At 38.1% G+C, this 15,372-nt stretch overlaps 1 protein-coding gene across 4 annotated transcripts in view; it reads left to right on the top strand.

Moving 5' to 3' along the window:
* Positions 1-15,372, top strand: part of Cadps2 (calcium dependent secretion activator 2) — a 512,216-nt gene that overhangs the window by 173,638 nt on the left and 323,206 nt on the right. The window lies entirely within an intron of this gene.

Here is a 15,372-nt window from a genome sequence, read left to right as displayed (position 1 = left end):
GCGATTTATCCCAATAAGACAGCATAATGGAAAATTCCTAAAATTTTCATCAAAAATAACCATGACAAAATATTATAATAGTCCAGAATTCATTATCACAGTTTAGCATGATTTGCATAGCAGGTCAGCATAATTTTAATGAGAAGCTTTGAAGTCTCTCAGGCTAACACTGGGGACTGAATTATTGGACAGTTTTAGAGAGAGATCTAGTGAAGAGGAATTTTGTGGATCACTTCATGTTAATAATCCTGGACTGCAGAGACAGGCAAAAGGGAAGTAGTTGGTTTCAACTGCAGCCCCAAGGGAGACCATGTAAAAGGATGGTGAAGCATGTATCTAAGGCCATCAAGAGTCAGACTTAGTGAGACCTGGACAGATGATGAGGTGGGGTTGATGTCTTGCTTGGTACACAGAATTTTTAAAGCCACCCTGGAAAGATTTTACCATGTTAATCCCAAGAGCTACTCTTTGAGAGAACTATATAGCATTAAGGCTCCTGATGATGTAGCAGGACCACTCTTTTGAGTGCCATTTTGAATTAATTCTTCCTTGAATGGCCAAGTCCACATTGAAGAGAGAAGACCCTGAGGGCCCTATGAGAGCCACCTCTGGGAGGATTAGCTCCTAAACCAGGATAAGTCATTTTTAGACTGACCACCATAGGTAATTGATAGAGGTGGCTCCAGTGATTTCCTCTGGTTGCCCCAGAGATTTATGGGAGCTGTGGAAAAAATGTGCATGCAGTCTCCAAACCTAGAGTTCTAGGATTATCATAGCCACTAGCAAGTTTGTGTGGGGTATTTATTCTGTGATAACTTAGCACCTGAGGAATTTGTTTTTCCCCTCTGAGTGCCATTGTGTTCTCTTTCCATTCTTCCTCAGCACCCCTATTGATTTCTCCTTTCCTCTGTATCACTGTCAAACTTAAACTCAACTTACCCCCTTGTGTAAGAATTTACCACATATTCACTTCTTCATAAGATGCCTGTTAATGTAAACACTGAATGTTTAACACAGTTTGCTTGTCTTGATCTGAGAAGTTTCAGTGAATGTTAATTAAAGGGAACCTATTGGAGGTGGGAAAGGGACGGTCAAGTCAGTGAATTTGGGAACTGTATTCCTGAGAACCTCCCATATACCAAGTGGTGGACTATAGGCTCTTTGTAGCTGTTTCTTATATGTCAGAACAAAACAGCAGTTTTAATCCTTGTCTTCAGAATGTTGTAAACAGATCAATAAACTACTTTTTGCTCTGGGTTTAATAATCAGGACCTGGAAATAGCTCTGCCATGTCAAATGTTAGATATTATTCATTGTGGTAGATTTTTACCTATTCTGAGGGTGTGTCATTTTCTCTTGTACCTAGTGATATAAATATAATTTGCTGTAATGACATGAGACTGTAATATGAATTATTTTGCCGCCAATACTAGTGTCATAATATGAGTTTCCCTGGCACTTTCTCCTTAGTGCTATGTAGTTTTTGCAATCTCTGGAAATGAAAGGTTGATGCTTTGTCCCCTGATCAGTAGGGGGTTGATGTTCCTTATAAAAATTAAGCTTTCATTTTCATCATCACTAGACTAAATTGGGTTTAATTTTTTATTAAAGAAATTGTCTACGGGACTTTATGTGACCAAGTGATGCTGTGGATGAAATTATGTATTTTGCCTATTGATTACTTATTATTATATGACACAGCAGTGATAATGTCCTTGTTTCTTGCTTCAGAGTTGTATAATGTAATTTTCCTGTGGAAAAAAATATTGATCAAGTATTACTTGCATTACTATGAGCCCTTCAAATGATTTCTATGAGCCAAGGATCTGGCTCCTCTGCTGGGATTTAGGCTTAGTGTATGTATAAAATGGTCTCTCCTCCTGACTTAGTGGGTTTTGAAACAGCAGACAGGAATCAAATGGGGGGGAAAGATGAGAGTTTGAGAAAGTGTTGAAGCCAAAAGGGTAAGTCTCCACCTGTGGGTACCATGAGTCAGGTCACTTTAATTATACTTCTGTCCTCCCATAGTACAGTTTGCCATAACCATCTGTTGTTGCATTTTAAAAATGAGTCAGTTTATTTGTTTTTGTATTTACTGAATTTTCCCGTAATGTTTTTGGTGATGAAAAAAATTAAAGATTATAGGTTACAACATTTACCAGCACATGAATTATCTTAAAATACATCCCCAGTTTTCTATAAAGCAAGAACATTAATAGGGGAGGGGGAAGGTGGTAATATAGAGGTGATCTGACCCCCTCACAAGTGACAGCGTTTTCCCCCAAAATCTGTCCACCCAATCCTCATCTTTTCATAGCTACATCCCAGCTTATCATACACCTATTCACATTATGTGTGGTTAACATCTCCATGACACTCTCTCTTGATAATTTTAGGTGCTGTCATGAGTATTCATCAACGTTGTCAATGAACAGGTTCACTCTGATTTCAAAATTTCTCTCCACTTATAACTTTCACCTCCAATTCACCAACATATTATTGTCCATTTTAGTCAGAGTTTGCATTGCATGTCATGAAGGAAGGGCCCAGCAAAGGAAACTGCTTGGCTTTTGGTGCCATGATGTAAAGAGAGAAGGGATAAAGAGCCACAAGAGGGATGCATACATCCAGGACATGCTCCCAGTGACCCACCTCCCCTAGCTTGCCCCTCCTGCCTACAGTGACTCCCTAGTCAGTCCTTTCAAAGTATGATGAACTGATGAGCTCACAGCTCTCACAGTCTAATCACTTTACCTCTAAACATTTCTGCATTAAACGGGAGCTTTTGGAGGAGAGGACACCTCATATCCAGAACATAACACTGCCACACATTAGGTTCTGTCATCTTTGAAAACTTGCCAACTTAGAGCACATTTCTCAGAAGTTCCTCTTTAAATTTGTTTGATCCTCACCTCTACCACATCTTTAGGCTTGTTCTTGGCTCTCATTCCAAGCAGTTTCCCTTAACCATTCATCTTTTCTGAGCTCTTTTCTTCCTCAGCTTCCCTAGAGAACCAATTGCAAGATGTTTATCAAGTGCCACTGAATTTTTTGCCTCTAGAACTGTTTCTACAGAATCCTTTTGCTGCCTCTTAACCATTTCTACAGTTTGCTTTCAATAATTGCATTCCCGATCAGCCACTTAATTATTATGTGGGACCTATTTATTAGATGATTACAACATGATGTTTTATTCTGTTTAAAAATTCTGCCTTAATGTCTTAATTCCTCTTCGTATTTCCCATCAAGCAGTACTTCTAAGCTCTATGGGAAATATTAGAATCATATTAGAATATATATTAGAATCATCCAGAGACCTCTGGGCTGGGACCCAGTCATGGATGTTTATAAAGTTGTCCAGGTGTTTCAGTGAGCATACAAGATTGAGAATCACTGCCAGAGATCTCTTGAAAAAGCCTTTACATTAGTCAAGTCTGCAATTTTACCCTGTTTCCTTTAGTATGACTTGTTTTCATGTTACTTAAAGTGATTATTTTGAAATCAAAATACCAAAGGTAGAAAGAGCTAAATTTCGTGGAGTAAAATAAAGGCACATGGAAGTATGAACAAATATATTTGAGCTGGAAAAACAAGGAATATTTAAGGAAATAGCATTTGAAGTGAGATGACTGCTGGGTTTGGAAGAAGGTCATTCTAGTAGAGGTAGCAACATAAATGACAGTGTTTTATAAAGAAGCTTTGAGTGTCCTGTGCAGTTTTGGTTTAGGAACTTGAAAAGGAGGAAAGGAAACTCAAGAGACTGTTGGAATAAGTGATGAGATGAAAATGCAAACTAAGGCAGTCGTAGACAAATCAGGTGGATGACCAAAGTTAATATGGTCCTTGATTATTTCATTGGCTGATACGAATTTTGTACTTTATTGTTTTGATGACTAGGGCAACACCAATTTTGAAGCCTCTCTATACCCACAGCTTTATCTTCCCTTCATCTCCAGTTTAGCATCACATAATGGATATACAAGAAGAGACAATGGGTCAGGAAGAGTTGAGGAAGAACAAAAAATTGAGGATGATCCCTTAGTTTCTGGTTTGGGCCAGTAGACGATAATGATATTATTTGGTAAACAGTTGAAGCAAGTTTGGGGTAAAAAAAAAAAAAAAGTCTGTATGCCAAATTTGAGGAAATCATAGAATTTCTGTGTGGTATTCAATAAATAGCTGAAAATATACACCTATACAAATCAAATAAGTATAAAATTGCTGCCAACATGACAAGTACTAAATTGTGATTTACAAACAAGAAAACCTCATTTACCAATTTCATTTATAGTAATGTTGATTTTACTTTCATGCAGATTCTTATATTACTATTTTGTGACCCCCTAAACTTGATAATATCCCAATTTGCAATGCTCATATGACTTTTTTCTCTCAGGGATGTTTAGCAGCTGGCTGATGTTAGCAATTTTGATAGGAACGGTATGAGTTGTAATAATAAGGATAGTTATAATATTCTAGGGTGCACTTACTTACATACTTAACAGGTAGAAACTAATTCAGTAATAGCAATTACTCTAAGACAGGCAATGCTAGTCTTCCCATTCTTTTGACAAAGAACTAAGCCTCTCTGGAGACGTTGAGTAAGTTGTCCCTATTAAACAGCCAGTATATGAAAGAATCTGTCCTTGAACTTAGTGTGATTTCATAGCTTATTGTCTTCAACCACTAAAGTACAGTTAGCTTGATACACAGTTTTTAGGTAAAGGAGAAAGCATTGAGATGAGTCTAGTTTTGATTGCTTAAAGGAATGGCCCATGGAAGAAAAATCCCAGCTAAAGACATTGGAAGTGTTAGCCATGGGGTGGTTGAACTTTGTGAGATATCAACAGAATTAGGGAAAATAAAGCAGTATGGGTGTGTGAAGGTGAAGTGATGTGCCAGGAGCATCCAAGTCAGGGAGAAGTAAACACTGACCCAGGGACTTGGCAACTTTTGTGTAAAAAGTAGTCATTTACTCAGGGAACTTTTTATGTAGGCTGCCTTTCTCCTGAAATTTAAAAAGTATAAAAATATTTATAGTTTCTTTATTGATAGCAGTTCTTTTTGAAAGTTTATGCATAAAAAGCAATTGCCTCTTGAAGAACGTATATATTTGACATCAAATGGCCTGCATTTATTTCCTGGCCCCAGAGCAAAGCATCTTAGCGCAGTAGCTAGCAGTAGCATTACTTGGAAACTTTCCTTAACTCACTCTACCCCAGAAGAGTCAGAATCTTGGGGGGCCCAGAAATCTGTTCCAGCAAGTACTTCACCTGATTCTAATGTCCTTTCAAGTTTAAGATTCTCATATCAGAGAGTCAGTTCAACAGCTGATAAGATGTTGTTACTGCTTGGATCTTAAATGCCTCCCAGAGCTTCATGTGTGGAAGGCTTGTCCCCAGCTGACAGTGCTGTTGGGAGATGGCAGAACGCGTTTAGGAAGCAGGGCAGAATGGAGGGAAGCTGGGTCAAGGATGAGGACTCTTGCAGGGGATTTCAGGAACCTGGCCCCTTTTCCTTTCATTTTGCTTCCTGGCCACCATGAGGTGAACAGCCTCCTACACCCTGTGCTCCCCACCATGATGTTCATTTTTGCTGCAGGCCCAAAGTAGTGGGCCTAATTGACCATGGACTGAAATCTCTGGAACCATGAGCCAAACTAAATCTTTCCTTTTAAGTTGATTGCTCAGGTATTTTATTTACAGGGGTGGAAAGCTGACTAGCAGATGAACATACTCTAACTGTGGGCAAAAGATGAAATTCAGAAGGGAAACATGTATATTCCTAAGTGGCCCATAAAACAAGCTTCATAATTATTGGAGGGAGACTCCGTTTACCTTCCTTGAAAATGTAGCTGAAAATAAGTGCAAGAGGTGTTATTGGGCTGTCAGTGGGCCCCTGATGGTGTGTTTTTTGTCTACCATGGCATTCGTAGCAGCATTGCTTCTATAAATAGGGTTACTTTTCTTTTTGATTATGACATCTCATGCAAATAGCAGATTCATTGATTCATTCAGTGAATACTTATTTCCCTGAGAATATAGAGGTAAACCATACAAAACTCCTTGCCCTGATGGAGCTTAGTTTTTAAGTGGGATAAAAATATAACATATGTATTATGTTAGATAATTGTTAGTGCCACGTAGAAAAACAAAGCAGAGAATAGACGAGTTGAAGATTTAAGTTGAAAAGGTGTCACCAAGAAGATAAATGTTTGAACAAAGGCATGAAAGAAATGAATGATCCCATACAAAGTGAAGCATGTGGTAATGCCAGGATGGTAGGGAGCTCTTGTCATCTGAGTAATGTCTGAGCCATAAAAGCCAGGAAGGCAGAGGACAGTGTTTAGTTTCCATTAAACACTTGAAGAATAGCCGTGGGACAAATTTAGATTTTCTTTGTTATTATGGGAGTTAGAACCAGGCGAGAGAATGACAGCTACTGGGAGACCGTTGCCACCTGAAAACAAAGAACTTTTCAGAAGTTATTCCTGCCCGTGGACAGCCTATTCAGAGTATGGAGCTTCTCTTCCTTAAAGGAGCTTGATAATTATTTGGATGTCATTTCAGTGGAGGTGGTGGTAAGGGAATTTGAGCTGTGGGAGGGTGATGGGATTTATACCTGAGAGGTCCTTCACCATCCTGAAAATTAGATTCTGGGATTTATAAACAATAACATTATTATTCCATGCATAGTTGCCATCTGGTGGAAAAATAAATAACTACAAGATAAAAATTATAAAATCCATTCAACAAATATTGATCCAGAGGACTATATGCCAGGGAAATTTAATCACAAGTTTTGGGATCATTTTTCTTTAACTTAACAGAATGTTTGCTTTTAAGATTTATATACTTTCCAGAAATTTTCTTTTTTCATTCATTTCTCAGCTAAAGATCTTGGGTTATCAAGAGTAAATATCATGTCATCCTCAAGATTCATGTTTTATAAACCTAGGATTTGAGAGGGTAGTAACTCATTCTCTGGTGTCCTGGCAACACTGTGGAAAATATGATTTGGTTTTCAGAAATGTCTTATCCCCCAAAACTTCTTGGTCAACATTGGTACATTACCTGTTTTTTCAAAGAAAAGTTTCTTGAGACATTGAATTAGCTGCAAAAACACTAGTATTGATTGATATCCAATCCATTATGAGGTGTTTATAAGATACAAATCATATGTTTGACTTGCTCTGAAATGTATAGCAAAAATACATGAGAGGGGAGACCCATTTTGTTTGTTGTCTTAATAAAATCATTTTAAAGCATTTCCACAGCTCCCAAAGTAACATGCTAAAATTATTTTCTATACCATTACAGTGAAGGGAGAAACCCAACCACTTTTCTTCACAAAAATGGAAGGTAGCTCAGCCTAGGAACTTTTAGGCTTTTCATCACACCATGATGTATTAAATGAAATCTGAGGAGAGTAAAGGATGACTTGAGAGAGATGGTGCCTTTTCTCACCTGTATCTACATAGGGGCGCTTTTCTTTAGAGATTCATATTTAGCTTGCCATTCATTGCTCCCCTTTTTTGCTAAACACTGGTGTTTCCTTATTGCACAATGTCACATGTTTTAGAAGCCCAGGAAAGCATCCAGTGATCTACTTCTCTTGTCATATTTGTATTCATAATGAGTTTCTTGGTTAAGAACTTCCTTTTTAATCTCTGTGGTTACAAGCTTAAGGAGAATTTGCCATTGGTTTAAGGAGATTTAAGCTGATCAGAGTCCCAAAACAACTTCAAAGGAAAAACCAAGGGATCTGCTATAAACTGGTATTAAAAGAAAAAGTGTGTGGAACAACTTTACAATATTGATAAGACAATGGGAATATAGTGTAATTTATTTTTCCAAAATGAAATGTGTTATACTTTTCAAATCACATTTCTGTTCACTTGGGTGTGGACTCAGTCCCTATGATAATTCAAGAAGACTTTGGTAGTTTGGGACTTTAGATGTAATCTAAGAGCCTTGGATTTAATATGAGGATTTAACTAATTTGGATTAGTTCTAAGGAAGGGTCTTTTGAGATAAGCTGTTTCCTAGGTTTTAGATAAAGGTCTGGATATATATCTTACCTATTTTTTTTAAGCAAAAGATATTATTTTAAGTTTTAAGTGTGATTTCTTCACATTTGATAAGGGTTGGTTAAATCAGTGGTTCCCAAAGCTTTGGAATTCACAGATCAGTAAAAATAGGCCAGGAAAAACCTTTTTCTTTTTTATCTTACTTTGTTCCAGTAAGAAAAATAATTAACTATTATGACAACAAAAACCCTAAAACAGTATAACAAAGAAGTGACTCATTGCATCCAGAGTTGCAACTCTTAGGATATTAAATAAATTTAGCTTTATTAAGATATATTTTAATCCTTGTATTTATTTTAATCCATGGAAACCCATTTCACTCTCGTCAAACACCAACTTTGGGTTCAATAACTCTTCAAAATCCATTACTGAAGCTAGAATTAATGGCAAGCAGTTAGTATTAATAGGTGATCTGGGTCAGATCCAGAGAATGAAGACCAGATTGGGTCTTGGGAAGTTGGAGACCACTGCTGAGAAATTGAAATGTTAATGTCTTCAGAGCCCTTTTTCCACCCTTATCAAGACAACTTGCCCCTGCTCCAACCTGTTGCTAAGGTAATCTGACCCAGGAATTGTCCCTCCCTACCTGGAGTTGTAAAAGTTGTTAATTAAGGTGCTCTGGGCCCCCTTCTTGCCTGGATCACTCCATTTGCTCACCCACGCCATTGACTTCTCACCTTTTGGCCATCCCACCCAGCATCTTCTGGGCAGAGAGCAGGAGGACACAGGAAGCTGAGCACATATAAAAAGGGCAGAATGCTCTAACTTCTTGGCCTACCAGGATACCAGCTATGGCTCCCTTCTCCCTCCTGAGAGAAGTCTGTATTGCCCCTTCTTAAATAAACCCTGCTTTATATGCATGCCTCTGCTTGCTTTTTTGGTGTTATACTTCAACATAAGAGGAAGTAGGACTTGTCACTGATAACTGGCGGTATCATTACCACTACCAGGTTCTAATGATTTCCTTTAAAATTTGAAATCTAATGCTTCAGACACTACTGAGGCTTACAAGGTGCAGCTCAGTTCACAGTTGAGGCAGAAGGGAATACAAACCAGGTGCATCTAATACTTTGGAGAGGACAGGGAATGCCAGGATAGTTCAGAATAAAGAAAGACCATAAAGCAGTGGGCTGCTTTGCCAAGAAAGTAGAGAATGACAGGAGCATATTCTTTCTCCCAATCTGCACCATCCATTCCTTTCCTGCCCTCCTCAGCTCAGCTCAGCTTCCTGAACCATAAATTCAAAACTCCACAAGTAAAGAGTGGACCTCTGGAGTGAGACTAGTCTTGACTCTTTCATGCGGTGACTGTGACCATAGCCAGGTGTCTTTTGTGTCTTCTCTGTTTTTGACTTTACTTAAAAAATAAATAAAAATGAACAACAACAACAAAACCCTTCTAGTATCTCTTTTATATGGTTTGAGGGTAAATTCCATTGCCATACATATGAAGGCCCTAGGATGAATTTTATCAATTTTCAAAATGTAGATTTTATCTTTTTATCTTTTGTCCCTGACATAAATGTTCTGATGGTATTCTGTGTTCTTGTGCTGAAGGCCAGAGGCCTTTCTTTCTAGGCGTTACTAAGCCCATTCCTCTCTCTAGCTTACTTTCATACCACTGTGCCCTTGGTACCCTCACTCCAACCCAAAGAAATTTCAGGCCCACTTAGACTGGCTGTCTCCTTTCATCCACTCTTGCATGGTCTCTTCCCATATCTAAGATAATTCAGTCTTTAGATCTCTATTCACCAGCTCAGGTAAGACTCTTTGACCTCTACAACTAGCATCAAAACCTTATTATGAACTCTTCTCAGTAGTATTTATCAATCCACAGGTATGTTCACTTATGTGACCATTTATTTATACCACTCTAAATAAGCTATGGGAAAACAGCAAGACTATGTTATTTTGCATAACAGTATATTCCCAGCACTGATCACATTTTGCCCAGCCCTTAGTTTGTCTTGATAAATATTTGTTGAACAACTGGATGAGGTGGAAAGGAACATATGGAAAATTTGAGATCTAAGCAAGCAAACCCCTTTCTTGGAACAGGAAATAACATTTTGGGAAGCAATGGAAGACAAGGTTCAGAAGGTCGGTTGGGGAGACTTGGATGCGTGAACAGATTGGCAACACTAAGCACCAACAGAGAATCCACCAACTGGCTTTTGGTATTCAAAGTTACCCGATCAAAAATATGGGTGTTGACACACTGAACACTAAAAATTATTTGATTTCTAGTGAGACTAAACTTATCATCACAATAAAGCTTAATTAGTTGATAATACCTGAAAAATAGTTTTTAAAAAAAAAAAACTTGTATCATCATGTCTCCAAGGACAGTACAGATTATGGAAATTATGAGACAGTATTTTATTTGGCATTATTAAGGAGAAGGCATCTCTTGTAAGTGGGCTCTTGTATTTTCTCAACATTTTCCTGGCTGAACACATGCTGGCAGCCTTCCCAGAAACCATCTCATAGATAACCACAATGATTTGGCAAGCAGATAATGTTCTTCTTGTCGTTATAAAATCCTTTTGAATCAAAGAAGCGATGCTTGATTCAGATCAACATAACATGTGAACAGTAAGTGCCTCTGTGGAAAACATAGTTGAAGTCTTATTTGGACAGCTGAGCAGACCTAACCCGTTGCAGATACAGTTTCTTGTTATGGTCATCAAATTTCAGTTTTGTTATGAGTTCACCATGACTTTGTCAGTATATTCATTTATCTTCTTGGTATATAAGCTGAGCAGATGAATGGGTGGCTGGTGGTGCTCCAAGAGAAGGCCACATACGAGTTAAAATTCACTGGAGAAATGTAACCTATATAGTATGTTGCAGTTTTCTGGTTAGGTTCCTTAACCTCACACTGAATTGATTCTGTGTTCAGTAACATTTTCACAAGAAGGTCACTGATTGATGATTCCATAGGTGTTGGCCATCACCCACCTGAACATCTGAATACCAGAAGTGAATACATGGTGGGGTGTAAGTAGAAGAAATAAGTAAAGAGGTGGTGTTGGATTTCCAAGGCCAAAATTTATCTCTAAAGCTCAGTTACCTTGAATAAGTCACATATCTCTTCAGTTTAAACCGGGTAATCTGTAACTATCATAAGACTATGATAACTAAGAAAGCACACTATGATTGTATGGTTTAAAGGGGGGTATGTATGAGTCCTTCTAGGGAGATGGCATATTTTTCCATCAGTGAGTGTAATGATATACTTGGTTCCTTGGCTGCTGCTAAACCAATATGGTACCTTCCAGGTCTACCAGACAGAATTTTATAAAGGATCCTGGGGTTCAGGGCAGAACACGGGTATATGGCCATCCCAGGACTGAAGACCAGTCTGGGACCAGGCTCTATATATAGCCACACTTTCTCTTCCTATAACTTGGTAGCTGTTGTGAAAGGATACAGGATTAATATATTTGATATTTAGTGAAACAAAACCCATTATTATTACATAATCTCATAACTGATACTACCTGGAAAATTTAAAAGACAATATGAGGGGCTGGGGTTGTGGCTTAGTGGTAGAGTGCTCACCTAGCATGTGGGAGGCCCTGGGTTTGATCTTCAGCACCACATGAAAATAAATAAATAAAATAAAAGTATTGTGTCCAACTACAACTAAAAAATAAATAAAAAATAAAGACAATAATAATCTGTACGAACACAGATTATGGTAATTATTAGACATTATAATATTTATTAGAGAATATACATTTTATATTCCTCACAAAACTGGTGTCACTCTTTCCTTGTGACATCACTCCCGGTGCTTCTTTTCCTTTGAGATGTCTTTTCAACTCCCATGCAAATGGACAAGCTCTGTATTTATACTGCTTTCTTGTAAGTGTATTATAGAAAATGGATAAGACTTACTGGGTCATTGATCACATAAATTATTCTACTACATTCCCATTGCCTCTGGCATCAGATGATTATTACTATACCTATCATCCCTCCTTGGGTAGGTCCACTAATTGGTCCAACAGTTACTTCTCACCGTTCCCCATTGTGAGCCCTGCCTTCTCAGCTGGAAGTCAGTGTCTCCTCCTCTCAAAAATAGGTTCCCTTCCCTCTGTAATATCATGCATTATGATTCCTTTCTTCTGCAGTAGTGTTCTCGCTCCCACTGACATGGACAAGGTCTGAATTTATACTTCCTTCTTCTATAAGTACATAATAGTAAATTGGTAAGCCTTACTGGTTTATTATTTAAATTATGTAAGGACATAGATAGAGGAATTGAACCATTAGTTTAGACACCCAAACCACTCGTTTGTTGCCCATTCAAGAGATATTTCAAGAGTGCTTGGCCTGGTGCTTAGATGATACACGGTGTAGTTAATGAAATGTTTTCTTGGCTTCATGGAATTTCCTGTGTAATGAGTGAAAAAGAAAATAATTTTTTTTTTTTACTTAAATATTATTCTTACAAAATACAAAGTAAATGGAAAAGAAAAGTTTCTGTGATCATATGCAACACAGGATCTGGCTTACCCAGTGACTAGGGAAGAAATCTGTGAGGAAGGTCTCCTGGGTGGGTTTCTGAACATTGGCTCTGAATGAGGCACTGGATTCAATAGCAAAGATAATAAAGTGCTCTGCCGGTCCTTACCTTCTATTTGGGGCAGATATACTTATATACTGGTAATATATATGGTGGTGCTATGTGCTAAAATATAAAAGCGAGATAAGGCTCTAAGGTTGATGTAGTTAGGTGATGGTGAGATGGGCAATGTGGAGTTCCTGATGGGCCAGTGGAACTGGAGCTCAGGGATGCAGCAAGAGAGATAGTTTGGGACATTTTTGGAGTAGGGCATCAGATACTTGGTGATGATTTTGTTGGAAAACCAGTGGACTAAAATAACCAGATTTTTACTAAAAATGTTAACTTGATGCCAGTGAAGAAAAAAAATGGAGAAAATTGATGTTAGGAATTAGGTGGCTGCCAGAAAAACTTGTAGCGAAGATGCAGCGAAGAGTCTGTTGCCCTCATTCAATTCAGTTCTAGTGAGGGACACAAAGAACTCTTATGGGATATAAAGAGGTGAAGAAGGATTTGTGAAGAACTTAGGGGTTAGAATGAGTAGGGCATAGTGATAAGTTGCTTGTTGGTCAAGAATGGTTTCCCAAACTGATCAGGTACTTCACAGAAGAAGTGCAAATGGCCAACAAACATATGAAAAAATATTCAACATCTCCAGCAATTGGAAAAATGCAAATTAAAACCACACTGAGATTTCACCATGCTCCAGTATGATTACAGGTGTACACCACCACACTCATCCCTTTGTGTGGGTTTCTAATACTGCACTTACCCTATTTTATTTTATGGCTCAGTCTGTTTCCTTCAGGATAAATAAGTGTGAGCTGTTTGTGGACAGGGACTTTGCTCATTCATTTTTGTACCCTGGACACTTTGCAGAATCTTTGGCATGTTGTTACCACTTAGAAACACACTTATAATAAGACTGAGTTAATATGGTCTTAGGTGTACTTTCGTAGGGAAAATCAAGTTCATTGGTGTCCTTGCTTCAAAATTATAGTTTGGTTACTTGGTAGCATCTAGCTTAGACTATGTTAGGCAAAAGTTAGAAAAATAAAATGTCTATAAACTTAGATTATTACAAACAAAGTTTTTCTGTAGTCAGTTTTAAGCTATTTATTGTATACTTTTAAAATAGTCTTATTGGTCTTGCTTTATATGTATTACGAAATTTCTAAAAGTTGATTATTTCAGAATCAAATATTTCCCCATTAAAAAAATGTTGCATATAGCACCTCAGCATTTTTTAATCAGGAGACAAACCGCACAATAACTGAACAGGAAAAGTTTACCATATAAACAATGGGATAAAGCAGAAAAAATAGGAAAAGCTGACATAGGAGCATAGCACCCCAGGAAACCAGAAACCTAGGTGAGGGTGCCACTTGCATTTCCATACTTATTCTCAGGGCTAGAATCCAGACCTCACTGAAGATGGTGTGTCTTTCAGCATGGCAGAAGATTTCCTTCAAATGCTGTTCTGTTGGGACTCAGGCAGCTTAGGTTTCTAGGATTCTGGAGAGAATGTGTACTCTGGGAGGTGCTGCACTTCTGAGCTCAATGGGGCATGGTACCTGAGATTCCACCCTTGGAGGCCCAGAAAACAGCTGCCCAGGGATTAGTGCAACTTACTTCAGTTAAAAGAGAACCAAGAAGAAGAGCACATTCTTCCAATGTGCTTTCCCTAGCACCCACTACCGAGATGGTACTAGTTGGCACAGGCACGGCAATGGGAAAGTGGATTTGGAGCTGATAAAGAGCAGTTTGGCAAGTGGCACAGCTCACATCTTTGACTGCTAGGCTTCCATATATTCAACTTAAGTACCAGCTACAGCAAAAGTTATATATTCATATATACTTAGGTATATAATTTAATGAATATATACAATTATTTTAAATTTATAAGTGTATCATTTATATATATTTTGGCTGTCAGTGCCCAAGAAGACTAGTAGTATTAGAGGAAGATGAGAAGGGAGACAGAGACACCCCTATGAATTCCATAGTAGTTAATGTCATTCTCAGATAATGTCATTCTTATTGTTGACTATCTTAATTTCATTTTCCTTAACATAAAAACATTAAAAGCACTAGTCTTCTATCACTTAAGAATTGTTATGTCTTAGAGACAAAAAATAAGACAGGCTTTCCAACAATAAGTCATTCAGCCAGAGCTGGTAAAGAGGATGCAGAGTGTGGGTGTATCATACATATCTGCCAAATGTGGAATTTATTATGGCTGCAGTAAATAAGTCAACCAAAATAGATAAGTGCCAGGAATCTTCTTTCAATTGAGTGAGGAGAGGAAACAAGGAGAATGACCTTCAAAGGGAAGAACTCAAGTGCTGGGGGAAGGTTTGTGGTCGGGTGGTGGAGTGTGGAAGACTGTGTGACAAGTGAGTCCTCCCTGACTGTGGAACACTTGGGCTGCTTGCTCTCACACGGACAGGCATGGTGGGGTGGTGCAGGTGATGTAGTTATAGCCTGAGACTACTTCAGTGTTACAAGTACATTCTTAGGGTAAAATTAACATGGATTTTTTTTTTCTGTAAACTTAGTAACTACAGATAACTTGTGGAGGCTCTTGTAACAGTCTTGTAGGCTCTTCTGGAAGGATCTTTTCTCATTGTAGAAAGATGAAAGCAGGAGTAAAGTTAGTGTCATGTGACCCATATAGGATTCTTAGGAATATAAATGACAAAATAAGCATT

This window comes from Urocitellus parryii, chromosome 3 (genome assembly GCF_045843805.1).
Source record: "Urocitellus parryii isolate mUroPar1 chromosome 3, mUroPar1.hap1, whole genome shotgun sequence".
NCBI classification, from domain to species: domain Eukaryota; kingdom Metazoa; phylum Chordata; class Mammalia; order Rodentia; family Sciuridae; genus Urocitellus; species Urocitellus parryii.
Note: the sequence above shows the minus strand (reverse complement) of the source record. Positions and strands in the feature narration are given on the sequence as shown.